Here is a 16,010-nt window from a genome sequence, read left to right as displayed (position 1 = left end):
AAGAGTATATTAATTTCATAAGGACACATTTTTAGGCTGGCATTTTGTTAACATTGAGAGTTGCATCACATTATCATCGAAAGTTTCTCATCTTAAAATCTTCACGTCTATCTAAGTGGGCAGCGGTTTTCATACTCTGACAAAATGATCGTAACACGTAATTCTTTTTTAAATCTATCGATGGCTTTATGGGCAGCTTCCCCTAGAAGTTTGGAGTATTGTGCTTATTATGTGAAGTTTTTTCAATTTTTCATGACAAGGCTATTATATTTCAATATACTTGTCAAAAATGTGATGTATTTTCATTCATCTTAAATATTCCCACGAGTATACCAACAATTAATCATCTTATTCCCAAAGCAACCAAACAGCTGTTTGCTTCCGATGATAAATCAGAATAGAACAAAAGGCATTGACTCTCCATCTATATTTTTATTACCTCCGTGCTTATAGCATAAACATATAAACAACTGGACACTCATCTCCTTTATATTTTGTAGAAAGCACTGCTAGATTCGTTGCCGCCTCGTTAAAAACATTAAACGAAACAATAAATTTTGACGATATACCTCTTGGGAATACCTTGCTTATAACGTCAAAACTTCGACTAAAGTCTTTGTTGATCTGCTCTTCTCAACTATTTTATCTATATTATTGCAAATATAACAGAGGCAATATCATCGTCAGCTTGTCAAAACTCCGACTAATATTTCTAAATTTTGACTCAAAAGTTTGGGATAATTGTAGAGAGTATGGGATTCAAATTATGATATTCTTATGACACAGGCTCTCAACCCTTGCAAGCTATTTTTTTCAAGTCATAAAAAAAATTATTAGAGCGACAAAAGTAATTCAAAAGTATATATATACACGCAGTTGAAATTTTACATTTCAGCTTTGAAAAATGTTGATAAAATATATTGCAAGCTTATGCAAAAAATATAGAATAATTCTTTTGTAAATTACAAGTAATGTTTAAAGCTCTACCGATCCTTTTACCTAAGTCATTAAAAGAAATAAAATTGTAACGAAATATTGTCGGATTTTTATATCAATTTTGAAATACAGGCGGCAACGAATCTTGCTTCAAAGACACAATAGAAGATATACGTCCAGTCGTTTATATGTTCATGCTTATAGGAAATATGTAAACGATTTCTTGTATTTTCCAAGGAAAATGAATAACAATATTTTCTTGCATATTGAATTGCACGTTCATTAAAACATTTTCCTGTATTTTCCAAGGAAAATCACCGTTAACAGATTGTTTTATTTTCCAAGGAAATTAGATAAAACACACTTCTTGTATTTTTCTAGGAAAATTGATCGTTATAATTTCTTGTATTTTCCAAGGAAAAATTTACAGAAGAAAATTTACAGAAGAAAATATCTAAAGCAATTTTTTGCTACTTGTATCAAGCTGATTTTTCAAGAAAGGGTAAAAAATGGTAGACTTTTATTTTAAAAGCAAATTGAATATACCACCTTATCGGCCAAAATTTTTAGTCGGCCTTAATTTTAGTCACCCCGTCAAAATTTAGTCACTAAGGCCCGACTAATAATTAAGACCGACTAAAAATTTAGGCCATTTCTAAATTTACAAGTAGATGCAAAATAGTAGAAAGCTTAAAATACTGGAAAATGAGGAAATCTTGATTATAAACTTTTAATTTGGCCCAAATTTTTAGTCAGCCCTAATTTTAGTCACCAAACCTTTTGGTCAAGTCACTTAGGACCGAGTAAGTTTTGGCCGATACCTTAGACTATTTTTATGCGAGAAGAGGTTTAGCCATCGTGGGCGGAAATCTGAGGGTAACTTTGAAAGACTTCGAATAGCTTTGAAAATTTGGAAAATAAGATATTTAAAAAAGAAAAAGAGAAAGAGAATGAGTGTTAACGTTTCAAGGCGCCCTTGAAAATATTTAAAACAGAAAATTAGAAAAAGAAAAAAAATTACGGCTTTCATTTTAGGACTAAGATTTGACAAATTGAAAGTTCAAAAGAGAAAAGGGGTGAAAAAGAATTGCCGTTCGCTTAAAATTCGCTAGCGAAAAAGTCATGCAACGAATTCCGAAAGCAAAGAGTTCCGAATTAAAGGGACATTAAAGTAGTAAAATGTAAACATTGCACGAACCACGTGTCATTAAAGAGAACAATTAAAATCACGTGTCCAAAACAAACTTGAACAGTCAAAATTAGCCATATTTGGTTTGATTTTTTATTTTGACATGTGACATTTGTTTTGATTTTATATCCGCTGCATACAGTTTGTTTACAAATTTCGCAAGTACTGTTATGTCCCTTTAAGCGTATTAGAATATAGATTTTTTATGATGGTGATTGAATTTTTATTGTTTTCGAGCATAGAAATTCAGTGATGATTTGATTTGCTTATCGGGAAAAATTATAAGAGTATAGTTTTCCACTGGGGTTGATATTTCTCTCTCTCTCCCAAACAGTTAAGCAGAAAAAAATTGAAGCAAGATTTTCAGGCTTTCTTTCTTTTGTCTCATAATGCTTAGTTTCTTTTAAGGTAGATTTGTAATTTTTTATAAATAAAAATAAATTAATAAGAGTTACAATTAAAAAACAACAATTGATTACAAAGTTTTATAATTAATTCTATACGATAAAATATTCTTATCTAAGTTTAATATAATATTAATAGAAATATTTGTCGTATTTATATACACCCCTGTGTCACAGACCCACTGGGACCCCAGCCCCACTGGAAAATTAAGCAAAAATTTCATCCCCGACGGGAAAATATCCTTGAATTTCAGCCCCGCTGGGAAATTGGTTTTGATTTCATCCTCACTCGAAATTCTATCTTTAAAAATTGTACTCCAAACCCCATTGGGTTTTTTAACCTTAGAACAATAGAATTTCTATCCCCATTAGGATTTCAAAAGGAATTTTTATCCCCACTGTGGAAAAAGTTCCACCGGGACTGTGAGACAGGGGTGTATACACGCATTTTTTTATAAGAATACACTTTGTAAGAATGTCCATGATGAAAATAGCCAAAAAATTAAGAATATGCTAAGAATATCACCATCATGGAATTTTGCTACTCAAGCTAAGAATGCCATTTTAGAGCATTATCAATTATAAATTGTCAATTACCCCCAAGTAAGGCTCACTCCTTTCACAAAATGCCATCTTATACTTGAGACGTATGTACTAAATGTTAAATCTAGTCTGAATTAGGACCCTAACCTAAAAATATGCTGTACGAATATTTTAGGATGATTTTCCCAAAAAAGTTAAGAATATCCATGATGAAATGGATTTACACCATTCTTATAAAAAAAGCGTGTATTTACCAAGAAACGTTCATCGGCTTGAAATAAAGAGCAATTTCTAATTAAAACCATCCAATATTTACCCCCCATGAGTCTCTCTTCCGAAAAATACCGTAAAAACTTGTAGGAGATGTCAAAGCTAAACCGTACGAAAAATTCCTTAGAGCAAAGGTTAGAAAATTTCATGTCACTGTTTACAGGGTTTTCCTCTAAAAATAGCACCTAAATTTTTTTGCCTGACTGACTGAACAAAATCTCACCGAGTTAGCAAAAAGAGTCGGATATTTACAAGGGAAATGATCCAATCGAAATCAATAGTGACATGAGTTTTAGCACTGTAGTCTTTTCATATTCAACTAAGGTAATCCATAAGGCGGAAAGGTAAGGGCGTAAGAATAGACACGCCACCGAAACTAGTGACGGTTGACGTAATGATAGTCAAGTTAGTGAAGTGGTGAAAATACATCTAAAAACAAGCCAAAATGAAGGTAGTAATGTTTGAACGCAAACAGAAATGTAGATACGGGATGAATAAAAAACGTAATCGTAGAGAAACGGCGTCAAAAACGACGGGTGTAACTTCTCATGCGTGCTGTCATGCTGGGAATCTAGAAATAAAAATTTGAAAATTTTGGAGGTTAATTTGCAAAACGAAACTTGCTAACTTGAATAAATGTTATTTTTTTTAAAAGCGGCTAATGAGAATGCTGAAAATCTGATGTAGTGGAAGAGTTTGGTACAGACTAACCCTAACCCTCCTTTCTAACTGTTTTAAATGGATTCACTTTTTACAAAAAAATCTGGTGTGCAGAAAGATTTAGGCTTTAGGCAATTTCACATTAGCCGGAAACCGAATACATGATTAAATATACTTACGTGGAAATAATTTGGAATCGATGACGTCATTGGAAACGATGAAACAAACAATGGAAAAAATCAATCAATCTGAAAATTAAATAATCGAATGAAAAACATTTGAAACATATAAACAATATCATAAGAGACGTCAAAAAATAACAGAAAAACGACGATTTCTTTCTTCACCAAAAAATAAATTCATAACAATCTGAGAAAACATTTCACAGACATCTATTTGCAAATTTCAACCGTCTCCAAGAAATGTCTGCTCCAATGCAATGAAAAATCTCCATTCATCCGTTTCATTCATTCGAACTCCGAAAAGGAAAAATTTATCCGACTGAAAAATTTAAAGACTTTCTAAAGCTAAGGCTAACAATTTTTTCAGGCGCGTGCAATGCAATAATTGCGGAACGTGCGTTTGAGTGCGCGCAGCGCGCTCAAACGCGCGTTCCGCATCCTTTGGCAAGATCTGCGTACGCGGGACGTAAATTTGTATATGTTCGAGAAATGCTACCGATTTGGCTCACGAAAAAACCCCGAGCAAAGTAGACTTTCTTTTTTTTTTTTTAAATAAAAGTGTTTTTAAAATTATATCGAGTTTGACTATCCAATCAAGTGCGAGATGTTTGTTTTTGTGTCGTTGCTGCTACTTTCACTTTTGCACACTTGCGAACAAAGATGGCGGTTTTTGTCAAGGCAGGATCCTGCTGATTTTTTAAGCTGGAAGGCATCATTTGCTTGTAAAATCAACATAAAAGGGCTTGCGGAACGAGCGTTCTGTTTTCGCAAAGCGAAGAAATCTCAAAATGTACTGCTCCATTATTACAATCATTAATGCAGAATTACAAAAAAAAAGAAAAACTAATAGGACCTTACAATTCACGTTGAATCTATTGCCAGTGAGAAGTGAGAATGTTTGAAAAAATTAGAAATGTATGAAGACAGAGGTGTTCCAAAAGCACCTGGGGGTATTTGAAAAGTCATTTGTACTCGATTTTGTGATACTTTTATAACAGCTTTAAAAAATCTTGCTGATCAAAATTACAAAAATATCTGCTCAATACAACTTTCCACAGGGTAAAATAACAAAAAGTAATACAGTATCAAAAATAAAAACTAAAACTCTAAAAACTAGCATCATAGCTCATATTGGACTTAGGGGTGTTACAGAGAGTATTCTATACAAGCCTTTTGAATCTTGATAAGTAGGATGTCCTAACTAACAGTAAAAAGTGGATTCCATTTTCACAAAAATATCAATAGTTTATAGGTAATTCAGTACATTTTTTAGTTTTCATACATTCATCCAATTCATGCAATCGAAAAAACAAATCTTGCAATGACTTTTACCCATCTCTTGTATATAAACCTCTTGAAACATTATTAGATTGTAGTAAGGGGAAGCAATCATTGCATTCAAACATTCACAATTTACCTGTTTCTTGTGTTGCATTTTACGTACTTTAATGGGATTAGTTTTCGCGGGGATTAATTTTTGCAGATTTCGCGGATTTGGGTGTCATCCGCGAAAATAAGTCCCGTTGGAAATTTAAAAAAGGCCCATCCGTGAAATATTTCTGAACAAAAAAAACTCAAAATATGTCAAATAAATACTATTTGAATGGTTACTTGCATCAAAGAGGCGCAAATAATGTGTATTTCAACAACCAATATGCATGATTTGACAGTAAAAGTCACAAAATCGAGAAAATAATGCCCCCCAATAGTGCCATCCGCGAAAATTAATCCCCGCGAAATCTTAAAATTTCGCGGATGAGCTCAACCGCGAAATTTAATCCCCGCGAAAATTTATCCCATTAAAGTACATTATTGTATATCGAAATTGTATATATTGGACGAGGATCGAGAAAAAAATACCATTACTGTATATGCTAAGAATTTCCAACATGTTTCGGCCAGGACCGTTTTCAAGGTATCGAATTGTATTTTATCGAATCTGGACTGGATGATGGGAATCGTGTAATCTAATGTTTGCTTGGTCTCAAACCAAGTCCTTCTAATTATATGTAGAATGATTAAAAACTCCTGTGTCTGTTCTTCACATTGTACGTCTCCTCACCTCAACGAATATTACTGACTGACACCACAATCACCCAATATTCGATGTTCTTTGTAAAAGCGTTACTCAAATTGTTAAACAACGACAACGTGACAAAAAAACGTGGTTTGGCAACAATGTCCGCTGAATGTAAAATTTAACGATGACATTTCCAAAAAAATTATAAAGTCTAAACGTTAAAATATTTCGAAATCCAAATGTTGTTTTAAATCTGACTTGACTGCTGTTTTTGCTGAGATCAATTGATGTAATAAGAACGGTTACTCCAATCAAATTATCGCAAAAATGTCCAATGAAGTTTGAATGCCACAAGGTCAACAACCAACAGACCATTCTGACCATTTATCGAAAATTTCATTCATCAGTTGACAGCCACCACATCAGCAAGTGGGGGATAGGACAGATCTCACCTCTCCCAGAGGAAGTGATAAAAAAACCTAGAATGATACTCGAGTAAAATTTCCATTAAGTGTGAACAGCAGCAACGTCATTTTACAAGCAAAGGATGCCTCCAGTAGCTTAAAAAATCAGCAGGATCCTGCCTTGACAAAAATCGCCATCTTTGTTTACGTTTCGCAAGTGTGCAAAAGTGAAAGTAGCAGCAACGACACAAAAACAGACATCTCGCACTTGATTGGATAGTCAAACTCGATATAATTTTACATACACTTTTACTTTTTTTTTAAATATGTATGATTTTTGAAAAAAATGACAAAAACAGAACCAAAGTTTTATTAAGATTAATTTTCAAAAAAATTTACAAGGTAAATGCTTCTTTTCGGTGGCTTAACAGATGCCATTCTTCAATACAGAGCAAAGTCGACATTTTGTCGTCGGAGGTAGCAGTTTTGGAAACACTTTTTTCGAACATATACAAATTTACGCCCCGCGTACGCAGATCTTGCCAAAGGATGCTACACTCCCTATTCGGGCGCTTCGCGCCCTCAAAACGGTCGTTCCGCAATAACGTTGCTGCTGTTCACACTTATTGTAAATTTTACTCGAGTATCATTCTTGAGGTTTTTTACAACTTCCTCTAGGAGAGGAGAGCTGTCCTACCATCCACTTGCTAATGTGACAATGTGTGTGGCTGTTTGTTTTTTTTGTTTGTTAACTGAAATTTTCGATAAATGATCTGACAGATGGTTGTTTACCTTGTGGCATCCATACTGCATGGCACATTTTTGTGACAATTGATTGGAGTTACCATTCCCATTTACATCAATTGATCTCATCAAAATCTATTTTAACAGTTAGTCACACTAGGAAATCTAGCTTTCAGAAAAAACAACATCAGTCATCTACAGGATGTATTCGCACAACAAGGATGAGAGTTACCTGAATCAAGTTCGCAAGACAATTAATTAAAACTTGAAAGTTTGAAACAAAATAAAACGTGCAGCAGCCAAAATCAACCAACCAAATTTTGTCATTCAATTCCCGAGACAGCGCTTCGATTTTTAAGGCCTTGTTTATACGCTAAAGTAAAAATAATTCGGCACATGTAAATGGGTCATTGTTTGAGGTCCGGCGAAATTTCCGGGAAATAGCCTATCCGGCGGTGCGCGGATCTAGGTGGGTTCCGCCTCCCCCGTAGATCTTTTTCTTGTGAAGTCGATCTTCAAATTAGTTTTCAAGGTTGGCTTGGCTCAAAATTTTTCATCTATGGCTCAAATTTTAGGCAATTTCTCAAAGTTTTTGAAAATGTTAATTTCATTAAAAAGCGCCGGGTTATTTTTTCATGAATCCCTTTAGAAGTTTTGCGGCGCATTTTTTTGCTTGAGAGTCAAGTAAACGATATAGCGCTTTTGCAGCATTAATCTTTGATACGTATTTTGGCGGGACGCTAGTGTGACTAACTGTTTAATGGCTTGAGATCAAACCAAATATCTGCAACGTTGCATTGGTACAGTCAAGTCAGATTTAAAACAACATTTGGATTTCGAAATATTTTAACATTTAGACTTTATAATTTTACTGAAAATGTTATGTCATGGTTAAACTTTACATTCAGCTGAACAATGATTTTTGTTGTCAATACCCACGGTTCAACGTATTTGAGTAAACGCTTTTACAAAAAAGACCATACGCCATCGAATATTGGTGGGTGATTGTGGTCAGTAACATTTGTTGAGGAGGTATGCTGCGAAGAATAGACACATTATTTTTTAATAGACCGGTATCGGAGTTTTTGATTTTTCTAAAAAAGCGATACAATGTGGGATTATTGTTTCGAGTGTATTACAAATAATATCTCTTAGGAACTCCTCGAGGGAATTCTATTGTAATACACATCACTTTTTTAGAAAAATGAAAAACTCCAATAAGGTCTATTATTCAACACGATATAAGAAAGACTTTGTTGTAGTTTGAGATCAAGCAAACGCAAACATTACCAGATTCCCATCCATCAAGATTCAGTGAATGTTTTGGTGGTACATGGGATGTTTTGTGTGTGACATGTGATGCTTAATGACATTAACTTTTACATGTTAAGGCAGCAATCAGAAAATACACTTCCATTTTATTTTAAATCTTTTTAAGTCTACAGTAGTAGAAAATTTCAAATTCACTGCTGCTGGTGGTCATTATTCAGTTCAAACACTTTAAATAATTTCCAAATAAAATAAGCTCTTTCACAGCATTTTCCTCAAAATTCTTGAACATGTTACTTGCAAAATGAAATGCATCTGGAGAGGTTCGTGATTGCTGCCTTATAATATTGGAATGTTTCAAGGGGTTTGAAGCACAGATCTGTAAAGCCCGAAGGGCTAATTAAGCGACTTTTATCGAAAAGTGAAGCCTAGGTTTGGAAGGATTTCCTACCAAAGTCACGTGACTAAAATATGCAATTTCACCGGTTTGAGAGATGTGAAATAGCGTTTGCCGCCTACTTTTTTTGATCTCCAAAAACAATTAAAATGCTAGATCCTATCTGCGGGCACGAAATTTAAAAAGTCAATTTTTTGCTTCACTTTTGTTTGCTGGAGAAAGCTTTAAAGTTGTATGTCTAGCCCTTCGGGCTTTACAGATCTGTGGTTTGAAGTCATTGCATGATTTGCTTTTTTGATTGCATGAATGTATGAAAACTAGTAGTTAATTTATAAATTTGTGATATTTTTGTAAAAATGGACTTTATTCTTTACCACTTTTAGTCATAGTGGGCAACACCCCTCCAACCCCCACCTGAAAAAGGTCACCCCCACCTACATAGGGTTACCCCCACCTGAAATCTCATATCAGCCCAACCCCCACCTTTTTCAGCAACCTCGCCTGTAGAAAGGGGCTACACCATACTCCAACTCATATGCGCAAAACGGCGCAATCGAATCACACCTTCGAATTTGGAGGTCTTGTTCCTTTTAGGAACACTAAAGAACCCAGTTAAAAGTCCTGAGGACTACAAACTGGAAAGGAAAAGACTGGAGAAAAAACGAACTCTTTTTAACCTTCAGAACTTATGACAGTCATTTGTTTATATTTTTATCTAGTTAAGTATGTGGAAAGTTGAAAAAGACAAAAAAGTACAAAATCAAACGAAGTTAAATACAGAAAACTTGACAACCCCCACCTGAAAAATGTTACCCCCACCTACATAGGGTTACCCCCACCTGAAATTTCTCATCAACCCAACCCCCACCTATTTTTAAAAATCTGAAAATCCTCAACCCCCCCCCTGAATCCAGGGGGGTGCCCACTATGTTTAGTTATGACATCCTAAACTATCAAAAAGTCCATATTACAATGTCACATTTACTGTAATATTTTAAAACTACAGAATCAAAACAATGACGAGAAAGACTACATTATTACTAAAACTACACATCAATGTGTTATTGTTTTTATGACTTCGTGATTGAAATAGGGTCTTTTTTTCACAGGATACGTTTGTTGAAAAATTCTAGAAGGATCTTTTAAAACTCATCAAATTATTTTCAGTTTAAAAGCCCTGTATGAAATACTCTGAGTGTGTTACCCTTTTAAATACCACTGTAATCCCCCTATGTTATTAAAAGTCCATGCTACGATGTTACTCTTTACAGTTTTACTTTTTTATTTATTTTTATTTTACTTTGTGAAAAGTTGTATTGAGCAGCTATCTTTATACTTTTTCCAGGAAGATTTTTTGAAACTACTACACGAGTCGAGTACAAATGACTTTTTTATCTGTCTTTTAATTTTTTCAACATCCTCCTCTTCCTTTTCAACATTATTGTTATGACTCACTAGCAATAAATTCTTGGTGAAATGTAAAGGTCTTATTATTAGTTTGTTTTTTAAATTCTGTATTAATAATGGAGTCGTCGATTTCTTATACATTTTGAAATTTCTTCGCTTTGCGAAAACAGAACGCTCGTTCCGCAAGCCCTTTTATGTTGATTGTTGCTAATTGCGCTGCACGCGCCTGAAAAAAATGCTCAGTGTAGCCTTAGCTTAAATAACTTCTACACTTCTACTTAAAAAATTAAAAAAAAGTTTCAACACTTCTGGCAGTAATAAAAAAAAAGATTCTTTCCAAAAAATAATTCAATCCTAAAAAAATCGTGAAAAAGTGGATATTTTTCTTACCAAGACGAACGAAACGATCGAAAAATTTCTTCGGTAACACCATCACAAGCACCACGTTCATCAGGGCGTTGACCATCATTGTTTTTCAATTCATGATTCGCTCCTTTGGCCAACAACCATATGATGACGTCATGATTGTTGTTCCATGCTGCACGATGCAATGGTGTATTGTTCGCATTGTCTCTTCCATTGATCAACTTTTTGATTGTTTGTTGATCAAACTTTTCCAAATGACGAACTTTTCCATAATAACCAACAAAATGAAGAACGTTCCGACCATCATTGCTCACGAGTGAAAAGTCTTGAGGATAATTCATCAAGTGAACGAAAACGTCGAAACGATCAAACAAAACAGCATCCATGAGAAGTGTCCAACCACCAACATCACGCAACGAGTTGACGATGTTCGGTTTTTGGCGGAAAATTTCTTCGAATTTCGCGAATTTCTTTTCCTCCAAAATTTTCCAAAAAACATCTGAAGAAAAAAAGAAGAAATTCAAACTTTTCACGGAGTAAATAAAAAAGTTCAACAAAAAATGGATCTCGATATCTAAGGAACCAAAAATACTTTGAAGCTGAAATTTTGTAAACAGAACGAGAAAAATATTTCCGAACTGATGGCGAAAAATTTTTGAATTTTTAATGAAAACTTTTTGGCCAAGCAAGAAATCATTTTTATTCGTGACCGCAAAAAATTTAAACTGAACTTCGATATCTAGAGAACTGAAAATCGTTCAAAGTTGAAATTTTGCACAAAGATTGGGAAAATGGTTTCCAAATTGATAGAGAAAAAAAATTTAGTTAAGAACTTTTCGCTCAGTAAAGAAATAGCTTTTTTTATAAGGTAAAACCGAAAATTTCAATAATTCCGTCATTATTCTTTCGGACTTAAAAAGTTTGAAGGGAAAAACAACGAGAAAGATACTTAAAAATTGCAAATTTGAAAAAATTGAAAAGAAAATTTTGATTCGTTTGCTGATGGTCAAAAAATTACGTTTAGTTTTAGTCTGCAAAAAGGGCTTAATATCCCGATAAATTTGGGTAAAAAGTAAACTTTAAAAGATGAATATCTTAGTCGATCAAAGGTTCTGTTTCTCCCGAATAAAGGACTTTGAAAAATCTTTTCTCAGAGCAAACTAATATTTTCAACACGTCTACAGAACTTTTTCAGAAAAAATTCCTTCTACTGTATAGTAAATTATTTTACCTGATGAAATATTATTCAACATTCCAAAAATATTAACTTACTATTTGTGCACAAACAACCACTCAACAAGCCCCACCGAATTAAATAAGAAATGAATGAAAAAACGCACCAGATATTTCTCTTTATATGATAAAAAAAACTCCCTTGAGAATGAAATTGACAACACTCCTGTCGATTTCATTTGATGCTTTCTAGAGACCTCCCAATATCGTAAAAGGTTTTCTTCTTTTTAAATTACTTTAAAACATAAAAGACAAAATGACTCGAAAATTTAAGATTTATAAGGTTAAAAAATCTTACATTTGTCATTTGATACCAATTGGTTTTTACTACATAGGCAACTTTAACCCTTTAAGTGCCCATGTCGTATATATCAGACATGGGCTATGTAGGAGGGCGAAGCCCTCCTGTAATGTCAAGTTTGAATTAGAAATCGTCATTTTTGGTCTATCTCGTAGGAATCGGATTGGGCGTCATGGCCAAGCAAAAAAAAATCAAAAGTGAGTCTTTTCAGCGAGATTTTAAGCTAAAAAGTCAAAAAAATGCAAAAACTTGACAAAAATCCATTTTTTTAAAGATTTTGACCGTTTTTGACCATTTTTGGTCAACGAGTGATCCAAGAACCTCCAAATTTGACCCTGATTAACTTGATTTTGTCCTCCAGCGAATTAGTTTGAAGTTTTACCGCTCGGCACCTTTCTATCATTCAGTCAAGTCCGCCTAAGGCCGAAGGCGCCTAAAAAAAAAGGAGACTCTAAGCTATCCAACGGACTATAAACAAGCTTCTAACTCCTTCTAGATCCGGAGATATAAGCCTTTAAAGTTTGAAATAGCGATTTTCTTTAAAAAACTTAGAAAAAAATGACCGTGGCACTTAAAGGATTAAGCTTTCTCCAGCAAAAAAAAGTGAAGCAAAAATTTGACTTTTTAAATTTCGTGCCATGGATAGGCTCTGGCATTTTAATTGTTTTCGGAGCGCGAGATCAAAAAAAGTAGGCGGCAAACGCTATTTCGCATCTCTCAAACCAGTGAAATTGCTTGTTGTCACGTGATTTCTTTGGTAGGAAATCCTACCGCGGTTTTATCCTACAGTAATTTTTGCCCCGAACTTTGCATTCTTGAATTTCTATAACGTTTGCTTGAGCCAGTATGACTATATGATATCGCTTGAAATTTCTCCCTTTTGTTTTTAAAAATTATATGAAAATGCCAAAAAAAAAAAAAATGTAACAAAACCAAATAAAAATACACCCTTTTTATAAGAATACACTTTATAAGAATGTCCATTGTGAAAATGGCCAAAAAATTAGGAATAGTGCTCAGAATATCACCATCATAGAATTTTGCTACTCAAGCTAAGAATGCTATTTTTAGAGCATTTTCAAGCCTCGCAAACACCCCCAGTCATAAAGGGTCCATTTTTCACACCCTTGAAAGTCTCTCAAAGGGGTACAAAAAGCATTAAAAAGCAAATTGAGTCTCTGTAATCGAATTTTTCTCTAAGGGTCGTGGTTTCCAAAAATTTGGACAAAAATCGAGTGAAAATCGACAAAGATTTTGGGAAAAGTCTCTCTAAGGGTCCCAAAAACGCAAATTTTTTCTCTCTCTAATCTTATTTTCACCTCGCAAACCTAGTACCCGGTTTGGAAAAAAGAAAGAATAAAGTTTTTTCTTGGAGTACTCGAAAATTGCAGGAGGGGTTTTTCTTTCTTTTAAAGCACTTACAAAATTGATAAGTCTTAGGTTTTCAGCTAGAAAAGATTGTCTTTGTAAAATACCCTAGGCTTTTCGATTAAAACTCTAGAATAAAACTATTTTGATATCATTTGAAAGAGGGAAGTTACAGGGTTTCGAAAAAAACAAAGTTAGCCTTCTAGAAGACATTTGAATAATGTAAAGAGAAATTTGAAAACGACTTTTTGTGACGTTAAAAAGTGACGTCAAACCCCTGACGTTAAACCCCTGGGTTTTGATGCATTACAAAAAACGTACTGTCAATTCTGCGCGATGGGGACCAAAATTACGAAATATCAAAAACTTTTGGGAAAATAATCTCTAGGGGATGTAAGGTTGACGGGTATGTTTGTGCCTAAGTTCGAAAAACGATCCTTTGATGAGAGATTGTATTTCCAATTCTTAGATCAAAGTTTTTATGACCCTCACTTCACCAAATTTTCACATACCCGACATGCTGAGACCCCAACTGTTGGGCTCAAACAGGAATTGAGAAAAGAGGAAAGATCGTGCCAAATTCAGCCTTTCAATCAGCTCTTGTTTAGTGTAAGGGTACAGCACCTGACCCCGAGAATGTAGGTGAATTTTGAATCAGACCTGAAAGATGTAGATTTGCATTTTAGAAAACATTGAATGTTTTCAAAGAAATTTTGAACTCCCAAAATCCTTTCCCAGGGGTTAATTTCATAACTTGTGATAGATAGGCTAATTGTTTTGGTCCTTGAAGTTGACTCCCATTTTCGTTATAACCCCCAGAATGTAGGTTTGGTTTTATGGCTTTAAATCTAGTAATAGTAAAATGTTGATATTTTTTCAATTTGATTAATTATAACAGCAAATTTTAGAAATATTTTGTGCCAAAACAATATTCTAAAGAGCACTTTGTTATTCTGAAAATTGAATTTTTTCGCTTTTTAACCCCCAAAATGTAGGTGAAAAGATTTGGTTGTTGAGAGCGGAATTTTAGTATTCATCGGAAATTATTGTTCTCTAAGTGAAATTTATGATTTATAAATATACCCTGACAAAAGTTTAACAAAGATATTAATTTTATCGTGCTACAAATGAGGAAAAGTAAAAGAAAGGACGAAAAGAAGAGACATGAAAATTGTTTTTATTTTGTAGGTTGAAAATTTTGTGTTAAAATATGTATATAATGTAACAACACCCCTGCCTCACAGCCCCAGTGGAACTTTTTTCCACAACGGGACAAAAATTTCTACTAAAGTCCCAATGGGGATGGAAATTCTATTGTTCCAAACTTAGGCAAATCTTCTTGGGCTTGGGTCCCAGTAGGTCTGGGACACGTCGTAAAAGCTCAAAATGTCAACATTAATCATCTCTCAGGTAGTACTTTCATGTAATGAAAGTACAAGACACAAGCTTTATATAATTTGTCAGACTTTTCATGTCAGGTTATGAACGCCCCCAAATTGTAGGTCAACTAACCCCAAAAGGTAGGTCAAACATTTTCGTCAAAATATCTAACTTAGAACAATAAATATTGAAATGGACTATTTTCCACATTTCCTTAGTTCATTAGGAATAAGAAAATACCCTATCATCATAACTTAATTCCAATATATTTCGATTTAGAGAGGATTTATTTAAAAAATGTCTCAATTCGGGTAGTATCCAACAGGGGGGGGGTCATGCAGTTATTATATAAACACTATGACAATTACTACCGTGGTGGTATATAAACCAAAATTTGGGAAAACAGTTACTCCACCAGTGGACTAACTGCAACATGGGTGGTGCCTAAGCCCAAAATTTTCGATTTTGGTAGGATATGGTGTACTAAGTGAGCACATTTTTCAATTTTTCACTTAAAATTTTAGGTTTTTAAAAATTCCGGAACCAAAAAAATTCAAAACATTTTTTTCAAAAGTCAAAAAAAAAATCACAAAATTTTTTCTTCAATCAAGGCATGAAAGATATTTTAACAAACTTGGAAAATGATTGAGATATTTAATTCTTGAACGGTCGTTAATAAGACGTACCCAGTAAAATGGTATCAAAAATGAGGAATTCAGTGAAAAAATTGCCGAATTTGGCATTTTTGGGGGTGGTATACACCAATATTAAAGGTAAAATCAGTTAGTACACTATGGAATAACTGCAAGGGTGGTGGTGTCTGTAGAAAATGTCCAAAATTGCAGTTACTCCACATAGTGTCAAGGAGTAACTGCAAGACCCCCCCCTGTATCCAATCAACTTCGATTCAGATTTCCGTTGGAAAAAATTAATTCAA

General features: G+C 34.0%; 1 long non-coding RNA gene across 1 annotated transcript; it reads right to left on the bottom strand.

Moving 5' to 3' along the window:
• Positions 1–2,485: 2,485 nt before the first annotated feature.
• On the bottom strand, positions 2,486–10,962 carry LOC136817034 (uncharacterized). The gene is made up of 3 exons (XR_010848012.1): positions 10,816–10,962; positions 4,182–4,250; positions 2,486–3,913 (listed from the first exon to the last, which is right to left on the bottom strand). It is a non-coding gene; the product is annotated as an uncharacterized lncRNA (long non-coding RNA).
• Positions 10,963–16,010: the final 5,048 nt, after the last annotated feature.

The sequence above is a fragment of the Clytia hemisphaerica genome, unplaced genomic scaffold, assembly GCF_902728285.1.
Source record: "Clytia hemisphaerica strain Z4C2 unplaced genomic scaffold, Clytia hemisphaerica genome assembly, whole genome shotgun sequence".
In the NCBI taxonomy this organism is placed as follows: domain Eukaryota; kingdom Metazoa; phylum Cnidaria; class Hydrozoa; order Leptothecata; family Clytiidae; genus Clytia; species Clytia hemisphaerica.
Note: the sequence above shows the minus strand (reverse complement) of the source record. Positions and strands in the feature narration are given on the sequence as shown.